Below are 14,593 nucleotides of genomic sequence, written 5' to 3'. Positions count from 1 at the left end.
TTGTGTATTGATGCAGGAGGGTAGAGTTATTGCTTATGCTTCTCGTCAGTTGAAGCCCCATGAGAAGAACTACCCTGTTCATGATTTGGAGTTGGCCGCCATAGTTCATGCATTGAAGATTTGGAAGCACTACTTATATGGCGTATCTTGTGAGGTGTTCACTGATCATCGCAGTCTTCAACATTTGTTCAAATAAAAGGATCTTAATTTGAGGCAGCGGAGATGGTTGGAGTTGTTTAAGGATTATGATATCACTATATTGTACCATCCGGGGAAGGCCAATGTGGTGGCCGATGCTTTGAGCCGAAAGACAGTGAGTATGGGGAGTTTGGCATATATTCCAGATGGGGAGAGACCCCTTGCAATTGATGTTCAGACCTTGGCCAATCGGATCGTAAGGTTGGATATTTCGGTACCCATTCGGGTGTTGGCTTGCGTGGTTTCTCGGTCTTCCTTATTTGATCGCATCAAAGAGCGCCAGTATGATGACCCGCATTTGCTTGTCCTTAAGGATAGAGTTCAGCATGATGATGCCAGAGACGTGACCATCGGTGATGATGGGGTGTTGAGGATGCAGGGCCGGATTTGTGTGCCCAATGTGGATGGGCTGAGAGAGTTGATTCTGGAGGAGGCCCATAGCTCGCGGTATTCTATTCATCCGGGTGCCGCAAAGATGTACCAGGATTTGAGGCAGCACTATTGGTAGAGAAGAATGAAGAAAGATATTGTGGGATTTGTAGCTCGGTGTCTCAATTGTCAGCAGGTAAAATATGAGCATCAGAGGCCGGGTGGCTTACTTCAGCAGATGGTTATTCCTGAGTGGAAGTGGGAGAGGATCACTATGGACTTTGTTGTTGGATTTCCACGGACTTTGAAGAAGTTCGATGCTATTTGGGTGATTGTGGATCGGTTGACCAAGTCCGCGCACTTCATTCCAATCTATACTACCTATTCTTTAGAGTGGTTAGCAGAGTTATATATCCGAGAGATTGTTCGGCTGCATGGTGTTCCAGTTTCTATCATTTCAGATCGGGGTACTCAGTTTACTTCCCAGTTTTGGAAGTCTGTTCAGCGAGAGTTGGGTACTCAGGTGGAGTTGAGCACAGTTTTTCATCCTCAGACGAATGGGCAGTCCGAGCGTACTATTCAGATATTGGAGGACATGTTGCGTGCTTGTGTTATTGATTTCGGAGGTTCATGGGATAAGTTTCTACCGCTTGCAGAGTTTGCTAACAACAACAACTACCAGTCGAGTATTCAGATGGCTCCATATGAGGCTTTGTATGGGAGGCGGTGTAGATCTCTAGTTGGTTGGTTCGAGCCCGGCGAGGCTAGGCTATTGGGGACAGATTTGGTTCAGGATTCCTTAGAGAAGGTGAAGGTGATTCAGGAGAGGCTTCGTACAGCGCAGTCACGACAGAAGAGTTATGCGGACCGAAAGGTTCGAAATGTGTCCTACATGGTTGGTGAGAAGGTCTTGCTGAAGATTTCGCCCATGAAGGGTGTTATGAGATTTGTGAAGAAAGGAAAGTTGAGTCCGCGGTTCATTGGGACTTTTAAGGTGCTTCGGAAGATTGGGGAGGCGGCTTATGAGCTTTCTTTGCCACCCAGCCTGTCGAGTGTGCATCCGGTATTTCATGTTTCTATGCTCCGGAAGTATATTAGGGATCCGTCTCATGTTTTGGACTTCAGCACGGTTCAATTGGATGATGATTTGACCTATGATGTGGAGCCAGTAGCAATTTTGGGTCGTCAGGTTCGAAAGTTGAGGTAAAAGGATATAGCTTCAGTGAAAGTGTAGTGGAGAGGTCGGCCTGTAGAGGAGGTTACCTGGGAGACCGAACGGGAGATGCAGAGCAGATATCCTCACTTGTTTGAGGCTTCAGGTATGTTTCTTGACTCGTTCGAGGACGAACGTTTGTTTAAGTTGGGGAGGATGTGACGACCCGGTCAGTCGTCTCATGAGTTACCGCTCTGTTTTCCCCTATTTTAGCTTCTTTACACTTCGTTATCCATGTTTTATATGATCGGGTTGATTAATTCTAGTTCGGAGAGAATTTGGTAAGAAATGAGACACTTAGTCTCTTTTAAGAAGGCTTAAATTGGAAAAGTCAACCGGATGTTGACTTATGCGTTAGAAGGTTTGGAAGTGAGTTCCGATGGTTCAGTTAGCTTCGGGAGGTGATTTGTGACTTAGGAGGGCGATCAGAATGGGTTTTGGAGTTGTAGAGAAGATTTAGGCTTAAATTGGCGAAGTTGATATTTTTTTGGCAGTTCCGGTTGATAGGCGAGATTTTTATATAGGGGTCGGAATGGAATTCCGAGAGTGACAGTAGCTTCGTTGTGTCATTTGGATGTGTGTGCAAAATTTTAAGTCATTCGGACGAGATTTGATAGACTTTTTGATCGAAAGCATAATTTAAGAGTTCTTGGAGTTCTTAGGCTTGAATCCTATATTAAATTGGTGATTGATGTTATTGTGAGCGTTCCGATATTTGAACAAGTTTGAACGATGTCATGGGATGTGTTGGTACAATTGGTTTGAAGTTCCGGGATGTTTTAGGCCGAAAATCATAGCTGTAGCAGGTCCAGAAGGGTTACAGGCCTCAGAACTCACCCATGCGGTCCACGCAAAAAGAAGTGCGGCCGCGATATGTGCTGTGTGGACCGCACAAAATGAAGTGCGGCCGCAGTAGGTGTTGTGCGGACCGCACAAAATGGTGTGCGACTGCGGTGAAGAATATTCCGCTGGCCCTACTTCGGAAGCTCATATTTTTTTATATACAATGAATTTTGAGATGATTCAAAAACAAAAGTTGTAGTCCTTCGTATCTAGTTTCCAGAAAGGTAAAGATATCATAATTTGGACATCTGTAGCAAACGTTATGGCTAAAATACTAAAGTCTGTCACTGCAGAGGAAAGTTTGTGCGGCCGCGGTCGTTTTTGTGCGGACCGCACTGGTTTTGTGCGGACCACGGTCGTTTTTGTGCAGCCCGCGGAGGTGGAAATCTGTGGGGTACTCTATAAATACGAGGTTTTGGATTTTACTTGATATTTTGACCTAGAGAGCTCGGATTTTGGCGATTTTTTGAAGGTTTTTCAAGAAATTCATCAGGGTAAGTGATTCTAACTCAGATTTGGCTAGAGTACATGAATCTATCATTGAATTCATCATTTAATTCGTAATTTGGGATGGAATTTGTAAAATCTTTCAAAAATATAAAATGATGATTTGAAGGACTAAATGGTATCGGAATTGGATAATTTTCGTATGGATAGACTCGTGAGAGTATAAGGATTCTAGTTTTGTGAATTTTGTCAAATTTCGAAATGTGGGCCTGGGGGTCGGGTTTGACCAATTTCTGGAATGTTATGGTAATTCGATTGTTTTCGCTTGGGCTTTGTTCTCTTAGCATATTGTGACGTATTCGTTCAGATTTTGGATAGATTTGACGCGCCTGAAGGCCAATTCGAGGGGCAAAGGCGTCGTGAGCTAGAGAATTAGCCGGTTCGAGGATAGTAATGGTTGTAAATGATGTCCTGAGGGTTTGAAACCCCATATTGCACATCGTAGTGCTGTATTAAGGTGAGACACGCGCTGGGTGATGAGCGTGAGGTCTTTTACTACTGGGGATTGTGACTTGGTCCGTCCCGACTGATGATTTTATCGCGTATTTGACTGAAACTTATTTGTTATCGTCATGATTTGGGCTGATTGCCATATTTGGGCTTCGTGCCAACTATTTGAACCCTTCGGAGATTTTTATCACTAATTCCTCACTGTTTGACTTATTACTTGAACTCAGTCCTGTTGATATTTACTGTTTTACAAACTCAACCACTTTTATTCGTATTTGAACTTAAATGTTATTTATAAATAATGTTTTGGGCTGAGAACTACTATTTTACTAATGCCCGAGGGGCTTGTGATGATTTTCAGACTTAGTGAGGCCGAGGGCCATATGTGAGGATATGCTGAGTGATATGAGGCCGAGGGCGTGAGATACTTTTTATTGCCACGAGATGCCTTGATATTGCGCTTGGGCCGTAAGGGGCCTCTCCGGAGTCTGCACCCCCACAGTGAGCGTGGGTACACATCATGATTTGAGAGTGAACCCGAGGGGCTGATATTGTACTGAAAGTGAGCCCGAGGGGCTGATACTGTTCTGAGTGATTGTTACTATGCCCGAAGGGCGGATTTCTACTTGTTATTCACCTGCTAAATTACCTATTTTACTTGGTTTAAAGGAACTTCATTTGACTTCTTCACTGATTTACTGCCTTAAGTGATTTTACTGCTTAATATGGAATTGTTTTGTGCCTTTACGTGTTTTCATACTTTCAGCCATTATTTATAATTATTACTCACTGAGTCGGAGTACTCATATTACTCTCTGCACCATGTGTGCAGATTCAGGCATCGCAGAGTCCGGTCTTGAGTGTTGATTTTCCTAGTCCAGACAGTGATTCGGAGACTACGAGGTAGCTGTTGGCGTTCGCAGCCCCGTGCCTCCCTTATCTTATCATTTTCATGTTTTTAGAACTATTGTATCGAACTTAGTGTTCAGTAGACTTGTATCCGGATTTCTTAGTTGCTCATGACTTGTGACACCCCGGTTTGGGCTGTGTTGGGATGGTTTCTACTATTGTTTTAATTCCGCAAATTATGGTTATTATATCACGTTTTAGAACTACTCATGGTATTTAACTGTTTAAAAGAGGTGGTATGTTTTGGTCTGGCTGGCCTTGTCTTCACGAGAGGCGCCATCACAACCGGTTTCGAGGAATTGGATTGTGACAATTATATCTTATCTGCTATTTCACAAAAACCTTTTTATAGAAATATGTTACTGCTGTACACATTATACTCTCTATCCTCCTCCACCATGCATCTCATTGTCCTCATGATACTCCTCTTATTGAGCAGCTTTGTTTCCTTTTATTAAAGCAAAATTAGCAACTCTTCTAATGTCTCAGTTTTCTGATCATTGTACATAAACATAGAAAATTTAATGCGTCATTTTTCTGCTCCGATGTTGTCCACTGTTATGCCATTTAATCTTTGTATTATTTAAATTTCTTGTTTATGGCCATCAATGTAGCCTTTAATGGAATTAGTAAACAAATAGCCTTATGTTGGAGGTTGCCAATGCTAAGGCCGATGCATGAGCTAGCGTGATTATATCACGTCTCTCTGCCCAGCTCTGACTATCTCAAACAGCTTAATTCTTTCTTTTTTATATATAAACTATTCACTAATTCAAGAACCATTGAGGTAAGGTATGAACAATACTGAACGGGAAATAGAAAACCTTCATGTGTCGTTACTTTTGCTGTATTGCTTTCTTCTTCTAAGATATGAATTTTATGTGGCCATTTGTATGTAAAAAAGTTTGAATGTCGAGACACAGACATTTAGTCTTTCCTGAAATTGGAAATAAAAATGGTGAAACCATGCTACATATTAGTTTTTACATTTTTTTTTCAAAACCTATGGATATGAGGTGATTCTGCAGTGTGCTAGGTAGATCATTTCTCACCGTTTGTCAACTGTTTGGCATTTACTCAATAAGCTGGTTTCTCCCACGCACCATTTTTGTGCCATTCCAATTTGGGTTTCAATTGGAAGTTGCCGCTATTTAAGTGTGCACTTATTATGAAAAATAATGTAATTGTTATGTTAACAACTAGATATGATCTTTCTTTATTAAAATGGAATACATCTGATCTTTTTTCATAAGTTGTTTATTCTTTGTTAGTAAACTGGCATACATTTATTATGTTAATAGATCAAACATTTGAAGTCTGAAGACCTATCCTTGAAGAAAGTGTAGAGCAAATTGAAGTACAAGATGTTTATGTTTTGTTAGGGATGGTTTAAAGACATTGTACATGTGTTGCAATTTTATGTTTCTCTTTTAGGAATTATTAAAAATGATGTCATATGATTCAGATTGGTTTCTGGTTAATATGATACTTTAGTTCTTTGTATTAACAAAAATATCAAGTATTTAGTTTATTTTCGAATGTTGTTGGGTGTGTATGAAATCATATAAATAATTATTTCTATTTATCTAATTTAAATTTTCGTAATTTAAATTTGGTTCTTAAAAGTAGCTTTACAACTAATGAAGGGAATAGCGGTAGCTAATAGCACTTGTAATGACTAAATTAGTTATTGTCATTAAAGACTTTTAACGACTTGACAATAAATTAGTGAAGGAAAAATCTTGTCGTTAAAAGGGATGTATGACGACCGAAAATTATGTTGTCGCTAAAGGATCTCTAACAAATGGAATATAATCCGGTCGTTAACTTTTAACGCCAGGGCTTTTAACGACCGGTGATGACCGATTTTTTTCTAGCCATTTACAACTTAGAACGATTGGTTTGGACATTAACGACCAAATTTTCCCTCCTAAAGGCCTATTTTCTTGTAGTGTTATTTGAAAAAAGTTGAAGTTTTGTGAGTGAAAGAAAATATTTCACCCAAAAACTACCCTAAACCAGTTTTTGAGAACTTGAATTTTTCTTCTTCAATTTTTTCTTAAAAACTGATCATATTTTATGAACAAACAGTGTTTTCCAAAAAAAAATTAAAAAAAATAACAAAAATCTATGCCAAACGAGATCTAAGCTATAAGAGTGACAGTGCTCACAATATTCACATAATCAGTTACTTAAAAGTAGTTATATGTAAATCTCTATTATAAACGTTTAAATGGTAATTTTCTTACTGTATTAAATTAAATTGCATTGATAGTGTTCTATATCCTCTTTTTGTCCCAATTTATGTGTTAATTTTTTTTTTTTTAATTTATCCTAAAAAGAATACCATACTTCCTTATTTAAAAATAATTTAACTTAAATTTTCTATTTTGTCATTAATGAGATAATTTGCAGCTACACAAATGTCTATGGTTTGTTTTAGGCCAAATTTTTTAAAAGTTTTTATTTTTTTTTTAAATTTATGCCGAGTCAAAACCGTCACATAAATTGGGACAAATGGAGTAACATAAATCCTTGATATGTATTGCTTTTCTTTTTTCTATCACAATTCACAAGCATAAACCAGGGTAAAGCAGCTGATTCTTTAATTTATCTTGACTTCTGCCACAATAGTGTCATTTTTGGCACAAAATACGTTTCTACTGTGAAAAAAGAAGAAGTTATATTTCTACATAAAATGCAGTATAATACTGCATTTTACTTTAATGGAAAGTTAGCCGTTAAAGTTAAACGCAGTATTATACTGCGTTTTATTAAAAAATTAATTTTTTTATAGAAAAAACGCATTACAATACTGCATTTTCCTTAAACGCAGTATTGTACTGCATTTCCCTGTAATAAAAATATAGGGCGGTAAAGTAAAACGGAATAACGCATTAGTATACTGCGTTTTGCCCACATATGGTCTGTCAAAAATCGTTCGAAGAATATGGCTGTCTGTCATTGGATATCGTGTAACAAAAAATAAGTGCTTATTTTTTCTTTAAAGTTAGTCCTTTTGAATAATAACAAAAGCTTTAAATTTATATTATATTAAAAGCATGAATGCCCTTAGCGAAATGTCATTCGCCTTTTTTACCCTTTAAAAATAAAGTTCACACTAAATAAAATAGTCATTTGACTATTTTCCTAATATTTGAAAATATTTATTTGGTTAATTTTCTAATATTTAGGAGTAGTCAATGAATTATTTTCCTAATATTTGGAGCTTTGATATTTGAATTTCCTTCCATTCTAGGAGTTCAACGACGGCATTCTACGAATAGTCAAAAATAATATGCATACTATTTTTTTGGTCATAATTTTATCATTCTAGGAAAGCTTAAATCTTAGAGAATTCATTAATTTTTCAATTCCTTCATTACGAAAGTTTAATTCTTTTCAATTTCTTCATTAACAAAGTCTCGTTTGATTTTCAATTACCTCAATTGGAAAGTTTCGTTCTTTTTCAAACCTTTAAAAATATATTATATATTAGACAAAATAGTAATTTAGTTATTTCCTAATTTTAAGGACTTTAAAATTATCTAAGATTTTTATTATTAAGTTTTTCCTTATTTAAAATATGTATATTTTTGTATAGAAATATTAAATGCACTAAATCTCCTTTTATATAAAAAAAAAATACTTATATTTAGGAGTTTGAGATCATTAATGAATCTCACTTTTATTCTCAAACAATGTTCAACGTTAAAGTCTTTATGAATGGAAACAAGTTTAAAGCCTACAAACACCCAATTATGTCTTCTAAAAATCCTACCAAATCTGGTGGCTTTGTGTTCGCCTACATACAAAGTTCACCGAAGGAAAACAACAACAACAACAACAACAACAACAACAACAAAAGTTTTCACCGAAGGAAAACTTTTTCTTTATTCATTGATTCCACCAAATGACTTAATGTAATTTTTCATATAGTAAGTTATTTGTATTAATTTATAAATCTCTGAGAAATTATGACAAAGGCATATGCAGTAACAAATATCCATAAGTTAAGATTTAATATTAGGTCATACAAATAATAACATTTTTCAAAAGATATAGTTAAAGGACATTCTTTTCAAGTTCATGCAAAATTGATAGATCAAAATCCTTATATAAAATTGAACAGATCTTTTAACCTTAAAAACAAACACGCATTCTTTCACATTTATGTATAAAAAAAATAAGTACATAGTATACTCTTTAAATCAATATCAAATTCTAGAAATACTTAATTAATAAAAGGATGCTTGACAATTGCACGTCAAGTTCAAATGATACATCTAATTTTAGAGCAGACAAAGATATTATTATTACATCCCTATCATTTAATTTATGTATATCAAGTATACTCATTATCATTATTTAACTTTTCCCTTATATTTCAAAGTTTTTAATTAATTAAATTTTATGCATTAAATCCTTCACTATTTGAATTGTATTTAAATTTTTAATATTGTACATATTATACGAATTCTTATTTTATTTAAGTTATGTAAATTTTTATTTTATAACTCAAACATAATTTTAATAGAACATTTATATAATTATTTTAAATATATTTACACATCGAGATGGAATACACGCGCAAAGCGTATCCTAAGATTAGTACGAATAAATATGTAGACCTACTTATGTCATGGCCATTGTCAGAAACTCCCATACCAAACTATACTTTGTTTTTATGACATTATTTTCTACCATGTATCTTCCTTCTCCACCACCACATCCGTTTAATTTAGGGCCCGTTTGGCCATAAACAAAATTTTATTTTTTCCAAAAATCTTTCGCTTTTCTTCGGAATCAGTGTTCGGCAATGGAAATTTCAAATTTCATTTGAAGTTGAATTTTTCGAAAAAATAAATAACTCAAAAAAGTTATTTTTCAAATTTTTTACTTCAATCACTCAAAAAAATTCAAAAAATAGCTCCAAATTGTATTAATGTTCAAATACAACTCTAAATTTCAAATAGTGTTGTTTTTATTTGAATTTTTATTTTATTTTTTCCGTAATTTCACAATTCTATGTCCAAAGGCCCACTTAATTGGTTAAAAGGTAGCTGATATGAGTATCAAATGTTTGAAAATTACGTAATTTTTAAGTAATGAAACTAGTTTTATCAATAAGGAATTGCACATTTCGATAGAAATGATGAAATTAATAATACAAAAGTAACGTAATTAACTACATAAACCAGCTGGCAAGAATTTACTTGGTAGAAACCATCTTCTATTGTTGGCAAAATGAGCTCAACCAACTATTCTGGAAGTAGCACAAATCAACAAATAAAAGCTATAAGTATAAGAACACCATTTTTTTTTTCCTAAAAAAAAAATAGATCATAAAAAGGAGTGATGTAAAAACCATTAACTTGATGTGACCTTTCAATTTTGTTACCATTTGCAAACCTCCCGAATGTTGATAAAACTCACAATTTTGAAGAAAAGTGTCACTGTTACTGAAAGATAAATTTTATAGGGCAGTGATTAGGCCTGCTATGTTGTATGAGACCGAGTGTTGGCCGGTGAAGATCTCACACATCCAGAGGATGAAAGTTGCAGAGATGAGGATGTTGAGGTGGATGTGCGGGCATACAAGGAAGAATAAGATTAGAAATGAAGATATTCGAGAGAAGGTGGGTGTGGCCCCCATGGAGGACAAGATGCGGGAAGCAAGACTCAGATGGTTCGGGCACATTCAGAGGAGGAACACTGATGCACCGGTGAGAAGGTGTGAACGACTGGCGGTGGTGGGTACGAGGAGAGGTAGAGGGAGACCTAAGAAGTATTGGGGAGAGGTGATCAGGCAGGATATGGCGCGACTTAGGGTTACTGAGGACATGACCCTAAACAGGGAATTGTGGAGATCGAGCATTAAGGTTGTAGGTTAGGGGAAATTGTGATGTCTTTTTTTACAGCGCACTAGAGTGAGGCTAGCCAGTTAGGAATTAGTCTTAAGATGCTATTGATCAACTACTGATAATGGGTTTTATCTGCTGTGTATATATCTCCTTTCCTATATCTCTTATATTGCTGTTACTTTGTTTTTATGGTATTTATGTTATGTTATGGATTTAATGGTATTTTATGTTGTTTAATTATGAGTCTATTGATAGTACTAATATAGTGTCTCTTGTTAACTCTTTGAGCCGAGGGTCTCCTGGAAACATTCTCTCTGCCCCTCGGGTAGAGGTAAGGTCTGCGTACATATTACCCTCTCCAGACCCCACTTGTAGGATTACACTGGGTTGTTGTTGTCGTTGTAACTTAGTTTATGGATGCAGCAACTAGCTCAAACTAAATCCAAAAGTTTCGATTACTGTAATAGGAGTATATGATTTTCAGGACCACAGATCCATAAGGGAAAAGATAGAGACCTACTCCTGTTAGGGCGGTCCATACCTAGGGAGCATAGGCCTTCTTTTAATAAGTATATACATATTAGCCCTCAAATCCAAAGCCATTATTCTCTCGAATGAACGCTCAACTGCCACAACTCCATAATCAGAATCCTATAACTACAAGATAGGGAAAGAAATTGACGGCACATGAATTACTTGGGAAAGTGGGAAAGTGAGGGTCGTTTGGTAGGATGAATTAGATAAAATAATATATGCATTAGCTTTGTGTATTTATAATATCTTATTTGATGTATTTTTTTAATATATGCATTAGTTATGTAAGCATTAGTTATACACCCTATTATTATTGTCAGGACCCAATTGCCCCTCCGTTGGGTATCGTGATGGCACCTAGTCTTAGGGACTAGGTAAGCTTAACATCTTCTGAATAACAACAATAGTAAAGTAACATTTAATAATTTCTGAAATGGAATTCTCTATACAATTTACAATTTACAATTCCCAAAATCGGTAGTATAAGTCATAAGCTCTATAGAGTTTGCTAAAATTTCTAAATACAACTGTTTGGAAATAGGTAAAACAGTGTGAATACAAATAGGAAGGTGACTCCGAAGCCTACGAACGTGGCAGCAGATTTACCTTGAGTCTTCACAGCAGCAATCCACACAACTAGCTAATGGTCAACGAACTTCGAAAAAAAATACCTGGATCTGCACAAAATATACAGAAGTGTAGTATGAGTACACCACGGTGGTACCCAACAAGTATCAAGACTAACCTTAGTGGAATAGTGACGAGGAACAGTCAAGACACCTATTGGACTAATTAACCTGAACAAGTATAAGTATAGGAACAACAGAGTATGAAATCTACATAAAGACTACGTGAAATGGCAATTAATACGATAATTGCAATAAGAAAGTGTAACGACCCGACCGGTCGTTTTTAGCATTTGCACTTTGCTCGCCAGTTCTCGGGCATGACTAGCCCCGTATGATGTATTATGACTCATGTAAATCGTCGGTTTTGGTTTTCAGGGTAATCGGAATGAATTTGGAAGAACAGTTCTCAGTTTGAAGCTTAAAATTTAAAAGGTTTGACTAAGTTTTGAATTGTTAGTATATGATCTCGGATTGAAATTTTATGATTTGGTTAGCTCCGTTATGAGATTTGGGACTTAGGAGCGTGATCGGAATGTATTTTGGAGGTCCGTGGAAGGTTTAGGCTTGAATTACCGAAATTGAAATTTTGGCGTTTTCCGGTTGATAGGTGAGATTTTGATATAGGGGTCGGAATGGAATTCCGGAAGTTGGAGTAGGTCCGTTGTGTCATTTGTGACGTGTGTGCAAAATTTCAGGTCATTCGTAATTGAATTGATGGGTTTCAACATCGTTTGTGGAATTTGAAAGTTTCTAAGTTCTTAAGCTTGAATCCGAAGTTGATTTAGTATTTTGGTATTGTTTTGAGCGATTCGAAGGCTCGACTAAGTTTTAATGACGTTATGGGAGGTGTTGGTATGTTTGGGTTGAGGTCCCGAGGGCCTCAGGTGTATTTCGGGTGGGAGCGAGTTCGGGCATTACCAGGACTCAGGCATTGGTTCTGGTGCTTAAATTTGCAGCTGGGGTGGAAGTTTTACCGCTGTGCGCAGTGGTTTTACTGCTGGGCACGGTTGTTTTACCGCTGGGGCGGAAAATGGTCCGCGGTTCGCGGTGAGGAAAAATCTGCAGGTTTACTGATCTGACTTCGGCAGCCAATATCTTTCGATCTACAAGGAATTTTGAGATGATTTAAAAACAAAAGTTGTATCTCTTCGTGTCTAGTTTGCAGAAAGCTATAGAAATCATAATTTGGACATCTGTAAACAAAGTTATGGCCAAAATACTAAAGCATGTCACTGCAGTCAACATTTTCCGTTGTAGCAATGGTTTTACCGCAGTCAGCAATCATTTTACCACTGTCAGCAATGGTTTTACCGCGGTTAGCGGTGATGGGGATCCGAAAGGTGCTCTATAAATACGAGATTTGGGATTTTATTTCATATTTTGACCTAGAGAGCTCGGGCTTTGACGATTTTTCGAGGGATTTTCAAGAAAACCATCGGGGTAAGTGATTCTAACTCAATTTTGGCTAAAATATATGATTATAACGTTGGATTCGTCATATGAGTAGAGATTTGGGAGTTAAATTTGGAGAAAATTGTGGAACTTCATAAAATGAATTTTTGGGATTTGAAAGCCGATTCGAAGTCGGAATTGAGTGAAACTAGTATGGATAGTCTCGTAATTGAATGAGTTGTCGGATTTTGAGACTTTGGTCGGATTTCAAGACATGGGCCCGGGGGTGGAGTTTGAGCAATTTCGGGATTCTTGAGTTAATTTGATTATTTTCGCCTGGGCTTTATTCCTTTAGCGTATATTGATGATAATATACTGATTTTGGTTAGATTTGGAGTATCCGGAGGTCGATTCGAGAGGTAAAAGGCATCGCGGGCTAGTGTTTGGACCGGATCGAGGTGAGTAATGATTGTAAATGTCGTCCTGAAGGTATGAAACCCCGGATTTCACATCGTTATGCTATATTGAGGTGACGCACACGCTAGATGACGAGCGTGGGATCGTGCACCGTTGGGGATTGTGACTTAGTCCATCCTGAATGATTGTTTTACCGCGTATTTGATTGTAAACTGTTTGCTATCATCATGTTTTGGGCTGAATGCCATATTGGGCATCGTGCCAACTATTTGGACTCTTAGGGGATTTTTACTGATATTTTCTCACTGTTTTAACCTTATACTTGTACTCAGTCATCCTATATTCTACTGTTTTCATATCTCAGCCATGTCTACTCTGTTTTAATACCTTAAATGATATTTTAAATGGTAATTTGGGCCGATCATTATGTTTTACTGTTGCCCGAGGGGCTTATGAGATTCTGACTGAGTAGGGTCGAGGGCCTGTGTTGTGAGGATACACTGATTTATGATTATGAGGCCAATGGCCCGAGATTGTACGCCACGAGGTGGCTTGTTGATATGAGGCCGAGAGCCTATTGATGATGCCACGAGATGGCTTCATATTGCGCTTGGGCCGTAAGGGGTCCCTACAGGAGTCTGCACACCCCTAGTGAGTGCGGGTACCCATTGTTATATGATATATAGCCCGAGGGGCTGGTGTTGTTCTATGTGTTTGCCCGAGGGGCTGATTCTGTTGGTATTGTGCCCGTGGAGCTGTTCTTTATGTGTTTATCTTTTCTAGCTACCTGTCATTTACTTGCTTAACTGTTAAAAGGCATTTTTAAAGAAGTTTAAACTGAACTAAGGTGACTTTACATGTTTTCACTGTTTTATTATTTTCACTAGTTTTATATTGCTTCTTTATAGCCTGTTGATGTGCCTTTACGTGATTTCTTATCGCTTAGTCTTCATTTATTATTATTACTCACTAAGTTTGAGTCCTCTCTTTACTCCCTGAACCCCGTGTGCAGATTCAAGCGCTTCAGGTCCTGCTTGTGAAGGTTGAGAGAGAGCTTCCAACAGATTCCGGAGATCTACTAGGTAGTTGCTCGGCGTTCGCAGCCTAGTGCTTCTCCCTCTATCTTATTTTCTCATGTTTTAGTTGTGTAATAGTTGTGTAGACTCTCTCAGACTTGTAGTTTTTATGATAGATGTTCATGACTGGTGACACCCCGATGTCGGGTTATGTCTATTCCGCAATTGTATTAATTACCTTATTTTGGGATT

This window comes from Nicotiana tabacum, chromosome 3 (assembly GCF_000715075.1).
Source record: "Nicotiana tabacum cultivar K326 chromosome 3, ASM71507v2, whole genome shotgun sequence".
NCBI classification, from domain to species: domain Eukaryota; kingdom Viridiplantae; phylum Streptophyta; class Magnoliopsida; order Solanales; family Solanaceae; genus Nicotiana; species Nicotiana tabacum.
The sequence above is the reverse complement of the archived record's forward strand: the minus strand, read 5'-3'. Positions refer to the sequence as shown.